Below are 14,120 nucleotides of genomic sequence, written 5' to 3' on the forward strand. Positions count from 1 at the left end.
TCGATGATGGTTCCCCACCTAAACTCGATAGTGTTTTACTATAAGACTTCTATGTGGTCATGCTTGTCTTGGACAATGTGCTCACATGTATGTAGCAGAACCAGCTCATGTTTTGGAGCTTGCTATCGGAGCTCATTTCCCGAGAATCTCGCAACGTCATCTCGTCGGTTTGTGTTGCAACTTTCTTTTCTAGATATGTTGTCTAAAATATTCTGTTACCAACCAGATCTGAATCTCAGGCAGATATGATGGTCGAAACTTTTCCAAGATCTATGATGTAGGCCCCGACAAGGTTGATGTTCTGTCCGACACACCTAGCTGGAAGATCTATCATTGTAGTATCTTGATTGAGCAAGTTGACCATCTTCTCCATGAGGATTTCGAGTGACTTATTATGGAAGTTGTTCCTTATGGATCCTTTGTATTCCGAAGTCCGACCTTTACTTGATGGCCATGTCGATGCTTTTAAGCATGATCGTAGTACTTAGAACGTCAAGGAGAACATTAGAAGCGGAGTTCTAGATGTCTCTCGGTCGATCGTCCAGGTTTTGTCTCCTTGGCATTGCTAAGGTAAAATCTGAGAAAGTGTTTGTCTTCCTTTGCATCCGCGCCTTCCATCACTATCCATCATGGTAGTATGAAGTGCTGCCAAGATCTTGGCACAGATGTTTGTAAAACCCTGATGAATATGGAAATTCTCAAGTTCTTGAGAGCACGCTCAGACACTAGGTTATATCCTCGGTATCAATTGGAATGTGCCTTCCGTTTGCCGAGTTGTCTTAGAACTCTAGTTTCCTTTTCAAACTGAGTATGCCATTATTTCGAATTTCTTCTAACGATCAATTGTGAATTGCCTCAGGCTGGGATAAAGAGTTTCCATGTTCTATGGATCAAAAGTAACTATTTTTGCCACTTAAGGGAATAATTCAACGAGCCACCTACTCTAAGGTGTCCCGTTATGGAATCACGGCAATTCAATCCTCGCTATGTTGAAACGCACGCACCATCTTACTCAAGCATGGAATTGTTGCCTGCCAATTCGAACTTTCGTCATCTGTTACCATCCATCCCTCTTGATGTATATTTTGTGTCCCAGCTCAAGAGATGTTTCCACGTCTCATTTCATGGGTTGATTTCGAGTTGCTCGATCTTCAAGAAGATCGATTCTTGTAGAGTTTCCTTCTATCGTCATTATGTTGGATGAAAATCTCAAAAGCAAAGATGTCAAGATCAATTTGAAACAATGAATCAACATCTTCGAGAAGGGCAATTTGTAACATCCCAAAATTCTAAATTTTGGAATGTTATATAAATAGATAGATTTGATTGATTGTTTGATTGTGGTGTGGTTGCTTGTGTGAACTGAGTGAATTTTGAAACTTTTTGAAAGTTAAATGAGAGGGAATAAAAGGACTTTCCCAAACTTTCATTTTTGCTTTTATGATCTCCGTGAATTCAAATTCTTTTCAAATACAAAACCCTAGAGAGAAGATGACATGACTTCTTCCATTTAATTAAATGAAAAGGGTATTTGAAAATATTTGAATTTCATTCAAGAATATTTCCAATTCTGAAACTTTATGCAACTCAATGATTTTCATGAGAGAAGATAAAATGACTTCTTCAAAACATATGAAATATGAGTTGGGAGTTTAAAAGGATCAAATTTAAAGTCCTTTTGAAAATTATTTTCAATTTGGAGTTATTGGGTTTTATTCAAATTATTTTTCTCCAAAAATAAAATATACAGAAATTAGGGTAAAATGATTCCCTACATCAGAAAATTGGAGAGAAATAAATTTGAATTAATTTTGGTATTTTTAAAATGATTTTTATTGGATTTTAGTAGGGCAGTAGCACTCTTTAAATTATTTGAATTTGTGTGGATTTTATTTAATGCTAGGAAAATGTTCATGTTGAAGACAATCTTTTTCTGAAATTTTTGATATATTATATGCCTATATAACATTTTTATTTAGTTTGTTTTTATTTGTTTGAGAAAATGTTTTATAAAAAAGGGGGAAACTCTTCCCTCTGCCGAACTGGACCGTCCCAGCTCCTGCCAGGCCGCGGCCCAGCCCAGCTCGCCCGTTGCCCCGTCCCCGAGCTCCCGCAGGAGTTCGTCTCCCGCACGGGAGCGCCGCCGCCGGAGTCCGGCCGGACTCCGCGACCGCCTTGCCCCCTCGCGCACGCCAAGCCACCGCCTCGCCTCCCTTTATATAGCCGCACCCCGGGCCCCTCTCTCCTTTCCCGCATCTCGCCGCGCCGCCGCACGCATCCTGAGCCGCCACCGCACCCTCGCACTAGCGCCGCCGCCGCCGCATTTCCCGCATCGCCGTTTCTTGCCGTCCCGCGCCGCTAGCTGCCGCAGCTGCCGCTCGCCGCCTAGCGCCGCCCCGCGCCGCCGTAGCCACCTCCCGCCCCGCGCAGCCCAGCCCCCGTCTCGCCGTTGCCACGCCGCATCCGCCGCCGCACTTCTTGTTGCAGCCGCCGGAAACCGCCGTCCCGTTGACCCGCCGTGGACCGGTAAAACCGCCCGGTCCGATCTGGTTTATTTTTCAGCCTTCGGTTCTTTTGGTTAAACCCGGTTTTTCTTAATAACCTAGTTAAGTAGTGAACGCTCGTTGTTTTGGTCTTCGCAGCGAACGTTTTCGTCATATACGCTTCTGTAGTGAACGTTCGCTATTTAGTCTTTTTCTTTTATTTTAGTTTTCTGCCAGGGACTCGTTTGTGAGTATTTTATTTATAGATTGGCCCCTGTTTTTCAAACTAGCACAACTTTTTACTCGTTTGTCCAAATCCAACGAAACCAACGCCCCGTTATGATCCCCTCTATCCAGTAACCCAACTCAAACATGTTTTTGAAAATTTAAAATTTGAATTAGATCAGTTTTGATTTCAAACTTCTGTTGATCGTAACTTGAGTTTTATAACTCCGTTTTAGTTGATTCTTTTTGCTTTTCAAAGCTCTTGACCTAAACTTTCTGATAAGGCCAAATTCATATAATTTTGGTACTGTTAGAAATTGTTTTATGTTGCAAGAGTTATTTGCTTGGTTTTGAAGCTTTCCGAATTGTTTTGTTCGATCTTTCTGATCTTTTGAGTGATTGCTTATGTGTGGTTACTATTGCTTGCTTATGATAGATTGACCGGAGTGTGACGAGTAGATCTATCAAGAGTGTTGAGTGCGAATCATCTTCATCAACATTGCAGGCAAGTTCACACTTTGATCATACCTCTTTACTAGCCAGTTTTACTACATTAGATCAATCCCCAAACAATTGCATGGTTTGGATCTGAATTAAATTGTGGGTTGGGAAGTAGCTGAGGTAGTACCTATTCACCTGTTTATTATCAAACCCTGGGAGTTACTTCTACGTTATGATTATATTGCTATGCTATGCTCGTAGACGTGGATTGGATTTGAGTGTATTCATGACAGATGTGAGATTGTTAATTAATGGTTAAACTTAAGGTGGCAACTTAAATTCACATGTGGGTGGATTGAGGCACCTGAGGATTCCAGTGATTGCCTGTATTTTTTGGAAATCCCGGGGTACCGTGTGATTCTCCTATGGACTGCCACCCAGGCTCAAAGGGATCATAAGATTATTCATGCTAGAAACTTTCGTGTGCAGCCACAAGCTATTATGGGCTCTAGCATAGTTGATTAAGTCGTGTGAACTCTTAAAGTGGTAGACTAGCAGATGTAGGGGATGTAGGTGTACCGGTCTACCCATCGTAAGGTGCTAACGCTTCTGAAAGATTGTGTCTCGGTTATCCGTTTCTCAAACACCATGTAGTGCAAGAAATCCAACGGAGGAGATCGAGTCTTGTGGGGAAAAGTGCGCAAACCTCTGCAGAGTGTACAAACTAATCATGATTAGCCGTGTCCCCGGTTATGGACATCTTGAGTATCTGGTTCTTGGATTATCATATTGATCTCATCACGTTACTTAAATAATTTGTTGGGTTGTTAATGATTACTTTTAATTGGGATTGAGAGGGGGTTTACCTTATCAATATTTTTTTCAACAAACTTTGTAGTTAAATAAAATATATTCCTTTGCAGTAGGGAGAAATTGGCTTTTCGCAAAAACCTTATAACCATAGAGCTTTTGCACCAGCCATATATGCATGTAGTGATAGCCATTGTTCATCATTTCTCTATGGTGTGAATTTGCCAGTACATTCAATGTAATGACCCTTTGTGGCTGCAACGTCTCATGTTGCAGGATTCTTATGACGAGTAAGTGATACGTTAGGGTTACGATTTCTACACTCAACTTTGCCATTAGCGTTGATGGGAATCCACAACCTTGTTATTACTTCCGCTATTTTGGATTGAGGTAATAGTATTTATGTTACTTTATACATGTGATTTACCTTTGTTATAAATCCTCGAGTACTGTGTGTGTCAGCATACCGATCCAGGGATGACACTTAAGCACAGAGACTTGACCGTCTGAGGTCGGGTAGCTACAAGATGGTATCAGAGCACATGTTGACTGTAGGACGTGACCCTAGAAACTGGCAAGCCCATAGGAAGGATTTTCTCTAAAACTTTCTTTTTCAAAAAGATCTTTTACCTCTCTTCTCTTCTGAGCTTATTCAAATATTCCCTTTTAGTGAGACCATATCCCTTTTCCCTTTTGACCACACGAAGATTCAGCTAATGGGACCACTCCAAGATGTACAAGATATCGGACAACCACGACCACTACGGAATGAAGGAGATTTTTACCGTGCATCTGAATAAAGGAAACTACAACAGTTGAAGACTCCGAAGACTAGGAGAATTTGAAGGCCCTGAAGAATTCCCAGATTTTTTATGACCTAGGAAGGCTACCCCTTATGGAACTTGGCAGACTATGGAAGCTGTCACTACCCAAGATCAGGGTGTATCGGAGAAAGACCGGAGCATGGAGAGTTAAAAACTTAAAGTTTTGTCAAGGAAAACCCTAAGGCAGGAGATATCAACTATGGAGAAATAGCTCATGGAAATGACAAGAGCAGAAACATGGCTATCCATGATGTTATCGCCCGCTTATGCTATTGTCACCGTGCCGAGTTAAGCATGCATATGCATGGAAGGATTGGATGGTAGAAGGCTGATGGAGCACCTATCAGCAAACGATGAAGTTTTAACCTTAGCTGGTGTATCACCAGGATCTGGAGAATTACATCAAGAAGCTTAAGATGGACTGCAGGAAGCTATATTTTGACAAGGAAGCATTTCGTGAAGAACTTAGGACCCAGAAGTTGAAGTAGCCAAACTGGAGGAGCAGAACCTCGAGAAACCGGAGATTTGTCAGGAACTGAAGGACCATAGGACCATGGCTCATGTCGAGGTTGATGAAACCCAGAAGTTTGGAACGCAACTCTAGAAATATTAAAGGACGTCATGATAGACTTTGCGACAACAGAGATGATCTGGCAAAAGAACTTGAGAAGGTCAAGCACGATCAGAAGAAGCCATCGAAGACATGAACAAGACTTGAAGAGTTTGGCGATTTTGAAGATTTATTGACCTTTAGAAGACCAAACCCATGTTATACCTACGTTAGATGCGACGTTTTTGAGCTGTCATTTGTTTGATGTTTTTCCCGACAGCCACAAATAAAATCTGCCTTTTCAAAACTTTTGTTTGTATTGTGTGCATCCCTCTCGATCTCTCTTATCCCACCCAAACCCATGGAACCAATAGAGGATGAATGGAGATGAACTCACAGTTCTGGGACCGATAAGTCAATTGGAGACAGACCGATGGATTCAGAACATGGAGGATCACATGGAGAATAACCCTATAGCCGGAAAGGATATGACCCAGCATGCTCTTGAGTGCTTTGAAAGAGGTGCACTACCTGGTAGAGGATGTACCAAACCAACAATGGATGGCAAGGAGTAACCACTTGGAAGGAATTTAAGTGGACTTTGTTAAAGTCTTGGCTTGTGTCCCAGAAATTGAGGCCTTATGAAAGGATATGAAGAAACCTTGTGCATACAAGCTTTGTGGAGAAATAGGACACAACCATAAAGAAAACAAGGACGAATACCCTCATAATCGGAGGATTACCAAAGGAGTTAGCCGAGCATCTCAGGGAACTTCGGTTGGAGATTTTTCCCAAAGGTTTTGTTGCAGCAAGGGAAGTTCAGTCTACATTGTTGGGAAAGATCTGTGAAGCTCAGAAGGATGACAAAGAGATTGCTGAGGTAAAAGAGAGGATGAGCAAAGGAAAGGCCAAAGGTTTTCGGAAGGATGAGCACGACACCTTATGGTTCGAGGACCGTGTATATGTGCCCAATAATGCAAAGATCAGGAAGTTAATACTTCAGGAGGCTCATGACTCACCATACTCGATTCGCCCTGGAAACACCAAGATGTATTTGGATTTGAAGGAGCATTTCTCATGGACTGGTATGAAGAAGGATATTGCAGAGTATGTAGTCGTAGGTGATGTATGCCAGAGAGTAAAGGTAGAGCATCAGAAGCCAGCCGGATTACTACAGCCTATGGCGATACCCGAATGGAAGTGGAATAAGCTTGGCATGGATTTCATTACCGGATTTCTCAGAACCCGATTGGGATATGATTCTATCTCGGTAGTAGTTGATTCGCTTGACCAAAGTGGCTCACGTTATCCCAGTGAAAACCACCTATACAAGTGCGAAGTTGGCCAAGATATATTTGACCAGGATCGTATGTCTGCATGGAGTTCCGAGGACCATCGTATCAGATAGAGGAACACAATACCTCAAAGTTTTGGAATCAGCTGCACCAGACTTTGGGTACTAGGCTAGAGTTCAGTACAACCTTTCATCCGCAGACAGATGGATAGACCGAGAGAGAGTGAATCAGATTCTGGAGAACATGTTGAGAGCGCGTGCGCTAGATTATGGATCTAGTAGGGATGATAATCTACCTTACGCGGAGATCTCATACAACAACAGTTACCAAGCCAGTTTGAAGATGGCCCCTTTTGAAGCTTTGTATGGGAGAAGGAGCCAGACACCGTTGATGTGGGATGAAGTTAGAGACCGTCAGTTGCTTGGACCAAATGTGATCAAGGAGTCAAAAGAGAATGTTAAGTTGATTCGAGATAGACTGAAGGTAGCTCAGTCCAGGCAGAAGAGTTATGCAGGCTCAAAAAACGCAAGGAGGTAGTCTATGAAATTGGAGACAGAGCATGTCTTCGTGTGCCCCCTCTGCGAGGATTTAAACGATTTGGAGTTAAGGGAAAGTTAGCCCCGAGATTTGTAGGACCATACCGAGTTTTGGAGCATATGGGAGAAGTGGCCAACAAGTTGGAGTCACCCGAAGGACTGTCAGAAGTTCATGATGTGTTTCACATTTCCCAGTTGAAGAAGTGCCATGCAGAGATGGCCAATATTCCCCTGTAAGGACGCTTGACCCTGGAAAGGATAATGATGTTCCACGAAGTGGAGTATGGACTTCATAAGTATAAGTTTTTTTTATCTCGGTATGTGCGATATCCCACGAGGATGAAGAGATGAATTACTATTGGATATAAAGGAGGTATGATGTAGGAAATATGGATCAATGGAAATTTCATGATGAGTCTGAGTAATCATGTCTTAGTTTGGAACCAATAGAAGGAAGGAAGACAATACAATTGGATGGATTTAAGAATACCAGGAAGTTGGATGTTGGATTAAGGATCAGTTGCCCCGATGATGAGTTCAAGGTTTACGAGTGATGAGGTGGGCCCATAACCTACAAGCCCCAGGACCTGCCAAGAAGCAAGCACATTCTTGCTGAAGGAAAAACCCTGGAAGAGATTACAACCTTACCCACCGACGATCTTATAGGAGTAACACAAAACCTGAGAGTTGTGAAGAAACGATAGAAGTTTGTTTGGCTTGCCGAATCAATGGATTTTTCCGAACCCAGTTCGTCGACAAGAGAAATTCTGCAATGATTGTGAGGATGACCGAGCGTTAGAATGCGATATTTGCTAAAGCATATACATGGTAATGATTTGGGTGTGTGACGGATTGATCACCATACCGACTTACTCTTATTATTCGCCTTGCTATACAGGATGGTAAATCTGAGTGACTTACCTATAGTAGAGCGACGACGATCAAAACCTTGTTTAAACCGTAGAATGGTATAGCAATTTTCCCTTGTACAAGGCAGTTTTTGCCAATCGCAGGATATACGGTGAGGATCAACTAGACCCATTTCCTGCAGGAGAAACCATAAATTGTTGACTACCATGAGATATCGATAGTTGTTTAGTATTGGCGCCAGACCCGTCAGCTCAAGAAGACTCAGTCTCGGAATAACCTTACCAAGAAGAAAGGATACAGAAGAATTGAGGAAAAAGGTTATGCCACTACCGGAAGAGCCTAGAGAAGGAATTATCTCGAGAATCTGAGAAGACCGGCCCTGTCAAGAATAAGGATGGAGTATATGAGTATTGATGGGACAGTAACGATGTTTCTAAGGGTGGTAGCACCCCAGACCCCCTTGTGATGATCGATGGATTTTGAGAAGACCCCAAACCTAACCTATTTCTTGCTAGCCTCTCCGAATCTCGAGGACGAGATTCATTTTAAGGGTGGTAGGTTTGTAACATCCCAAAATTCTAAATTTTGGAATGTTATATAAATAGATAGATTTGATTGATTGTTTGATTGTGGTGTGGTTGCTTGTGTGAATTGAGTGAATTTCGAAACTTTTTGAAAGTTAAATGAGAGGGAATAAAAGGACTTTCCCAAACTTTCATTTTTGCTTTTATGATCCCTGTGAATTCAAATTCTTTTCAAATACAAAATCCTAGAGAGAAGATGACATGACTTCTTCCATTTAATTAAATGAAAAGGGTATTTGAAAATATTTGAATTTCATTCGAGAATATTTCCAATTCTGAAACTTTATGCAACTCAATGATTTTCATGAGAGAAGATAAAATGACTTGTTCAAAACATATGAAATATGAGTTGGGAGTTTAAAAGGATCAAATTTAAAGTCCTTTTGAAAATTATTTTCAATTTGGAGTTATTGGGTTTTATTCAAATTATTTTTCTCCAAAAATAAAATATACAGAAATTAGGGTAAAATGATTCCCTACATCAGAAAATTGGAGAGAAATAAATTTGAATTAATTTTGGTATTTTTAAAATGATTTTTATTGGATTTTAGTAGGGCAGTAGCACTCTTTAAATTATTTGAATTTGTGTAGATTTTATTTAATTCTAGGAAAATGTTGACGTTGAAGACAATCTTTTTCTGAAAATTTTGATCTACTATATGCCTATATAATATTTTTATTTAGTTTGTTTTTATTTGTCTGAGAAAATGTTTTATAAAAAAAGGGGAAACTCTTCCCTCTGCCGAACTGGGCCGGCCCAGCTCCTGCCAGGCTGCGGCCCAGCCCAGCTCGCCCGTTGCCCCATCCCCGAGCTCCCGCAGGAGTTCGTCTCCCGCACGGGAGCGCCGCCGGCGGAGTCCGGCCGGACTCCGCGACCGCCTTGCCCCCTCGCGCACGCCAAGCCACCGCCTCGCCTCCCTTTATATAGCCGCACCCCGGGCCCCTCTCTCCTTTCCCGCATCTCGCCGCGCCGCTGCACGCATCCTGAGCCGCCACCGCGCCCTCGCACTAGCGCCACCGCCGCCGCATTTCCCGCATCGCCGCTTCTCGCCGTCCCGCGCCGCTAGCTGCCGCTCGGCGCCTAGCGCCACCCCGCGTCGCCGTAGCCACCTCCCGCGCCGCGCAGCCCCGTCGCCGTCTCGCCGTTGCCGCGCCGCATCTGCTGCCGCACTTCTCATTGTAGCAGCCAGAAACCGCCGACCTGTTGACCCGTCGTGGACCGGTAAAACCGCCCGGTCCGATGCGGTTTATTTTTCAGCCTTCGGTTCTTTTGGTTAAACCCGGTTTTTCTTAATAACCTAGTTAAGTAGTGAACGTTCGTTGTTTTGGTCTTCGCAGCGAACTTTTTCGTCATATAAGCTTCTGTAGCGAACGTTCGCTATTTAATCTGTTTCTTTTATTTTAGTTTTCTGCCTCGGACTCGTTTGTGAGTATTTTATTTACAGATTGGCCCCTGTTTTTCAAACTAGCACAACTTTTTACTCGTTTGTCCAAATCCAACGAAACCAACGCCCACTTCTTCGTTATGATCCCCTCTATCCAGTAATCCAACTCACACATGTTTTTGAAATTTTAATATTTGAATTAGATCAGTTTTGAATTCAAACTTCTGTTGATCGTAACTTGAGTTTTATAACTCCGTTTTAGTTGATTCTTTTTGATTTTGGAAGCTATATACCTAAACTTTCTGATAAGGCCAAATTCATATAATTTTGGTACTGTTAGAAATTGTTTTATGTTGCAAGAGTTATTTGCTTGGTTTTGAAGCTTTCCGAATTGTTTTGTTCGATCTTTCTGATCTTTTGAGTGATTGCTTATGTGTGGTTACTATTGCTTGCTTAAGATAGATTGACCGGAGTGCGACGAGTAGATCTATCAAGAGTGTTGAGTGCGAATCATCTTCATCAATATTGTAGGCAATTTCACACTTTGATCATACCTCTTTACTACCCAGTTTTACTACATTAGATCGATCCCCAGACAATTGCATGGTTAGGATCTGAATTAAATTGTGGGTTGGGAAGTAGCTGAGGTAGTACCTATACACCTGTTTATTATCAAACCCTGGGAGTGACTTCTACTTTATGATTATATTGCTATGCTATGCTCGTAGACGTGGATTGGGTTTGAGTATATTCATGACAGATGTGAGATTGTTAATTAATGGTTAAACTTAAGGTGGCAACTTAAATTCACATCTGGGTGGATTGAGGCACTTGGGGATTCCAGTGATTGCCTGTATTTTTTGGAAATCCCGGGGTACCGTGTGATTCTCCTATGGACTGCCAGGCAGGCTCAATGTAATGCCCACAATGCGGCTATATCTCCCACGTGTCAGGCACGACTTAGAGGCATAACCGCATAGTGGTTTGTCGCAAGAAGGGTCATCTTCACACAATCCCATGTAATGAACAAGAATGGGATAAAGAGTTGGCTTACAGTCGCCACTTCACACAATACATAAATATCATCATACATCATCCAAAATACAATAATATAGACCAACTACGGTCAAAATCCAGACGAAAATAAGACAACCCCAAATGCTAGATCCCCGATCGTCCCAACTGGGCTCCACTACTGATCATCAGGAAAAGACACATAGTAACGACGACGTTCCTCGTCGAACTCCCACTTGAGATCGATGCCATTATCGGCACTGGCATCGTCGGCACCTGCAACTGTTTTGGTAGAATCTGTGAGTCACGGGGACTCAGCAATCTCACACCCGCGAGATCAAGACTATTTAAGCTTGTAGGAAAGGATGGTGCAACAAGGTGGAGCTGCAGCGGCAAAAGCATATATGGTGGCTAACTTGCGCAAATGAGAGCGAGAAGAGAAGCAACGGAACGGACGTCATCTAGCAATGACCAAGAAGTGATCCTGAACACCTACCTACGTCATACATAACTCAGACCGTGTTCACTTCCCGGACTCCGCCGAGAAGAGACCATCACGGCTACACACGCAGTTGATGTATTTTTAATTGGGTCAAGTGACAAGTTATCTACAACCGGACATTAACAAATTCCCATCTGCCTCATAACCGCAGGCACGGCTTTTGAAAGATAATACCCTGCAGGGGCGTCCCAACTTAGCCCATCGTAAGCTCTCACGGTCAACGAAGGATAAACCTTCTCCCGGAAAAACCCGATCAGTCTCGGAATCCCGGTTTACATGACATCTCGACAATGGTAAAACAAGACCAGCAAAGCCGCCCGAATGTGCCGACAAATCCCGATAGGAGCTGCACATATCTCGTTCTCAGGGCACACCGGATAAGTCAAGCTACGAGCAAAACCAGACCTCGAGTTTCCCCGAGGTGGCCCCGCAGGCTGCTCGGTTCAGACCAACACTCGAAGGAGCACTGGCCCGGGGGGTTAAAATAAGATGACCCTCGGGCTCGCGGAAACCCGGGGGAAAATGGCTTAGGTAGCAAATGGTAAAACCAAAGTTGGGCCTTGCTGGAGGAGTTTTATTCAAGGCGAACTGTCAAGGGGGTCCCATAAATCACCCGACCGCGTAAGGAACGCAAAATCAAGGAACATAATCCCGGTATAACAGTAACTAGGGCGGCAAGAGTGGAACAAAACACCAGGCATAAGGCCGAGCCTTCCACCCTTTACCATAATATAAAGATGCATTAATTAAATAAGAGATATTGTGATATCCCAACATATCCATGTTCCGACAAGGAACAAACTTCAACTTCACATGCAACTAGCAACGCTATAAGAGGGGCTGACAAGGAACAAACTTCAACTTCACAATGGTTTGCTAGGAGAGGATGGTTAGGGTCTGACATGGCTAAAAAGGGAGACATGATATAGCAAGTGATAGGTAGCGGAGCATGGCAATAGAGCGAACAACTAGAAAAGCAAAGATAGAAGTGATTTCGAGGGGTGGTCATCTTGCCTGCAAGGTTCTCAGAGTTGTCGAAAGCTTGATCTTCGTAAGTGTACTCAACAGGTTCCTCGTTCACGAACTCGTCTCCTGGCTCTATCCAAGACAAGAACACAAACAAACGGAACCACAATCAACCACGAGAAATGCACAAGCAACATGATGCAAAACATGTAAGATATGCAAGATATGATATGCGATGCATATGCGTGCCCCGGAAGGAAAATGATGAACATGGCAGTAACTTGGCAAAACAAGCATGCCACTAGAAAGATGAGATGATTTCAGTCGAAATCGATATAAAGATCACCGGAATCGGATGCACGGTTTGCAAATGGCAAGCAAAACAAGAATGACACGAATCTGCGATAAACAGCTTGATAGCACTTAAAATGCAACAAGCAACAATACTACAGCACTCCAACATAGCAACAAAGCACATGGCAGTAATCTACAGGAGATTCTTGACAAAAGATGAACACTGAGCTACGGCTAGTTCACAACATATCAAGCTCAAACAAGCATGGCAAAAGTGCAAAAGATTACAGGTTCACAGACTTGGTGAAAAACTGGACATCGCAGTAAACAGCATCAGGTAGCAATGTTCGGAGGACGAAATCAACATGCTAAAAAAACTTAACATAGCAAAACAAGGCATGGCAGTATTCTACTAAATGCACATGACAAAAGTCCCTTAGTGACCTAAGCCAAAAAGGACCATAAGATATGATGGCAAGCATGTAAACATAGCAAGTTTCGTTATCAGGTTTCAGACTTAGCAGAAAACAGAACATGGCAGAAATAATAATATGTAGGGCCTCTTTGTGAGCTTGAAGCACTCACCACAAAGCAATGAATGAAAAACCAAGAACACCTACAGCAAGATGGCATGTTTATGAAGCTAACCATGGCAAGAACAATAGCAAACCATGTATGGATCAACTACAATAAGCTTGGCAAGATTACATATCATGTTAAGATTCTGCCAGAAATATTTTATAGTAAAAGTAGAGCAAGATTGAGTCATGCTATCGCACTCCATAATTGCAAACAATTGCAGTAATTGATCCATTACAACTATAGCTACAAAACATCCTTACTGAACGTCTTCAAAATAATTATGGATCTCTCTGTAGCATCAAGTTTACATGGCAACAAAATTACAGCAGACAAGGACTTGGAGAAATCACCAAGTCCCTGAAATCAGAAATATTACGGGGCCTACTTTGCATGCTTGTGCTAGTCACCACAGAGATCACAAAAATACATGGACTACACCACTGGAAAGATGGCATGGCATACTTCAAAACACATGTAGAGCTCATGCTCATAAGATGCACAGATTAAAAGATACAAAAATGACAAATCTCCAAGTTCTGTCAAGAACCAGAGAATAACAGAACCTAGCCCTCTTCCAACAGAGATTTGAGCATCAAGATGACCTCTAATGAACATGGTGCAATTGAACAAAATGAAGAGCATCACGAGGCGAACAATTTGACATATTACACGCGCGAATCGAATCTACATGCACGGAGTTATGGAGCTACGAACATGGCAAGATGCTGAGAAAAACCGAGGACTTAGAAAAAAAGGGGG

This window comes from Triticum aestivum, chromosome 2D (genome assembly GCF_018294505.1).
Source record: "Triticum aestivum cultivar Chinese Spring chromosome 2D, IWGSC CS RefSeq v2.1, whole genome shotgun sequence".
Classification (NCBI taxonomy): domain Eukaryota; kingdom Viridiplantae; phylum Streptophyta; class Magnoliopsida; order Poales; family Poaceae; genus Triticum; species Triticum aestivum.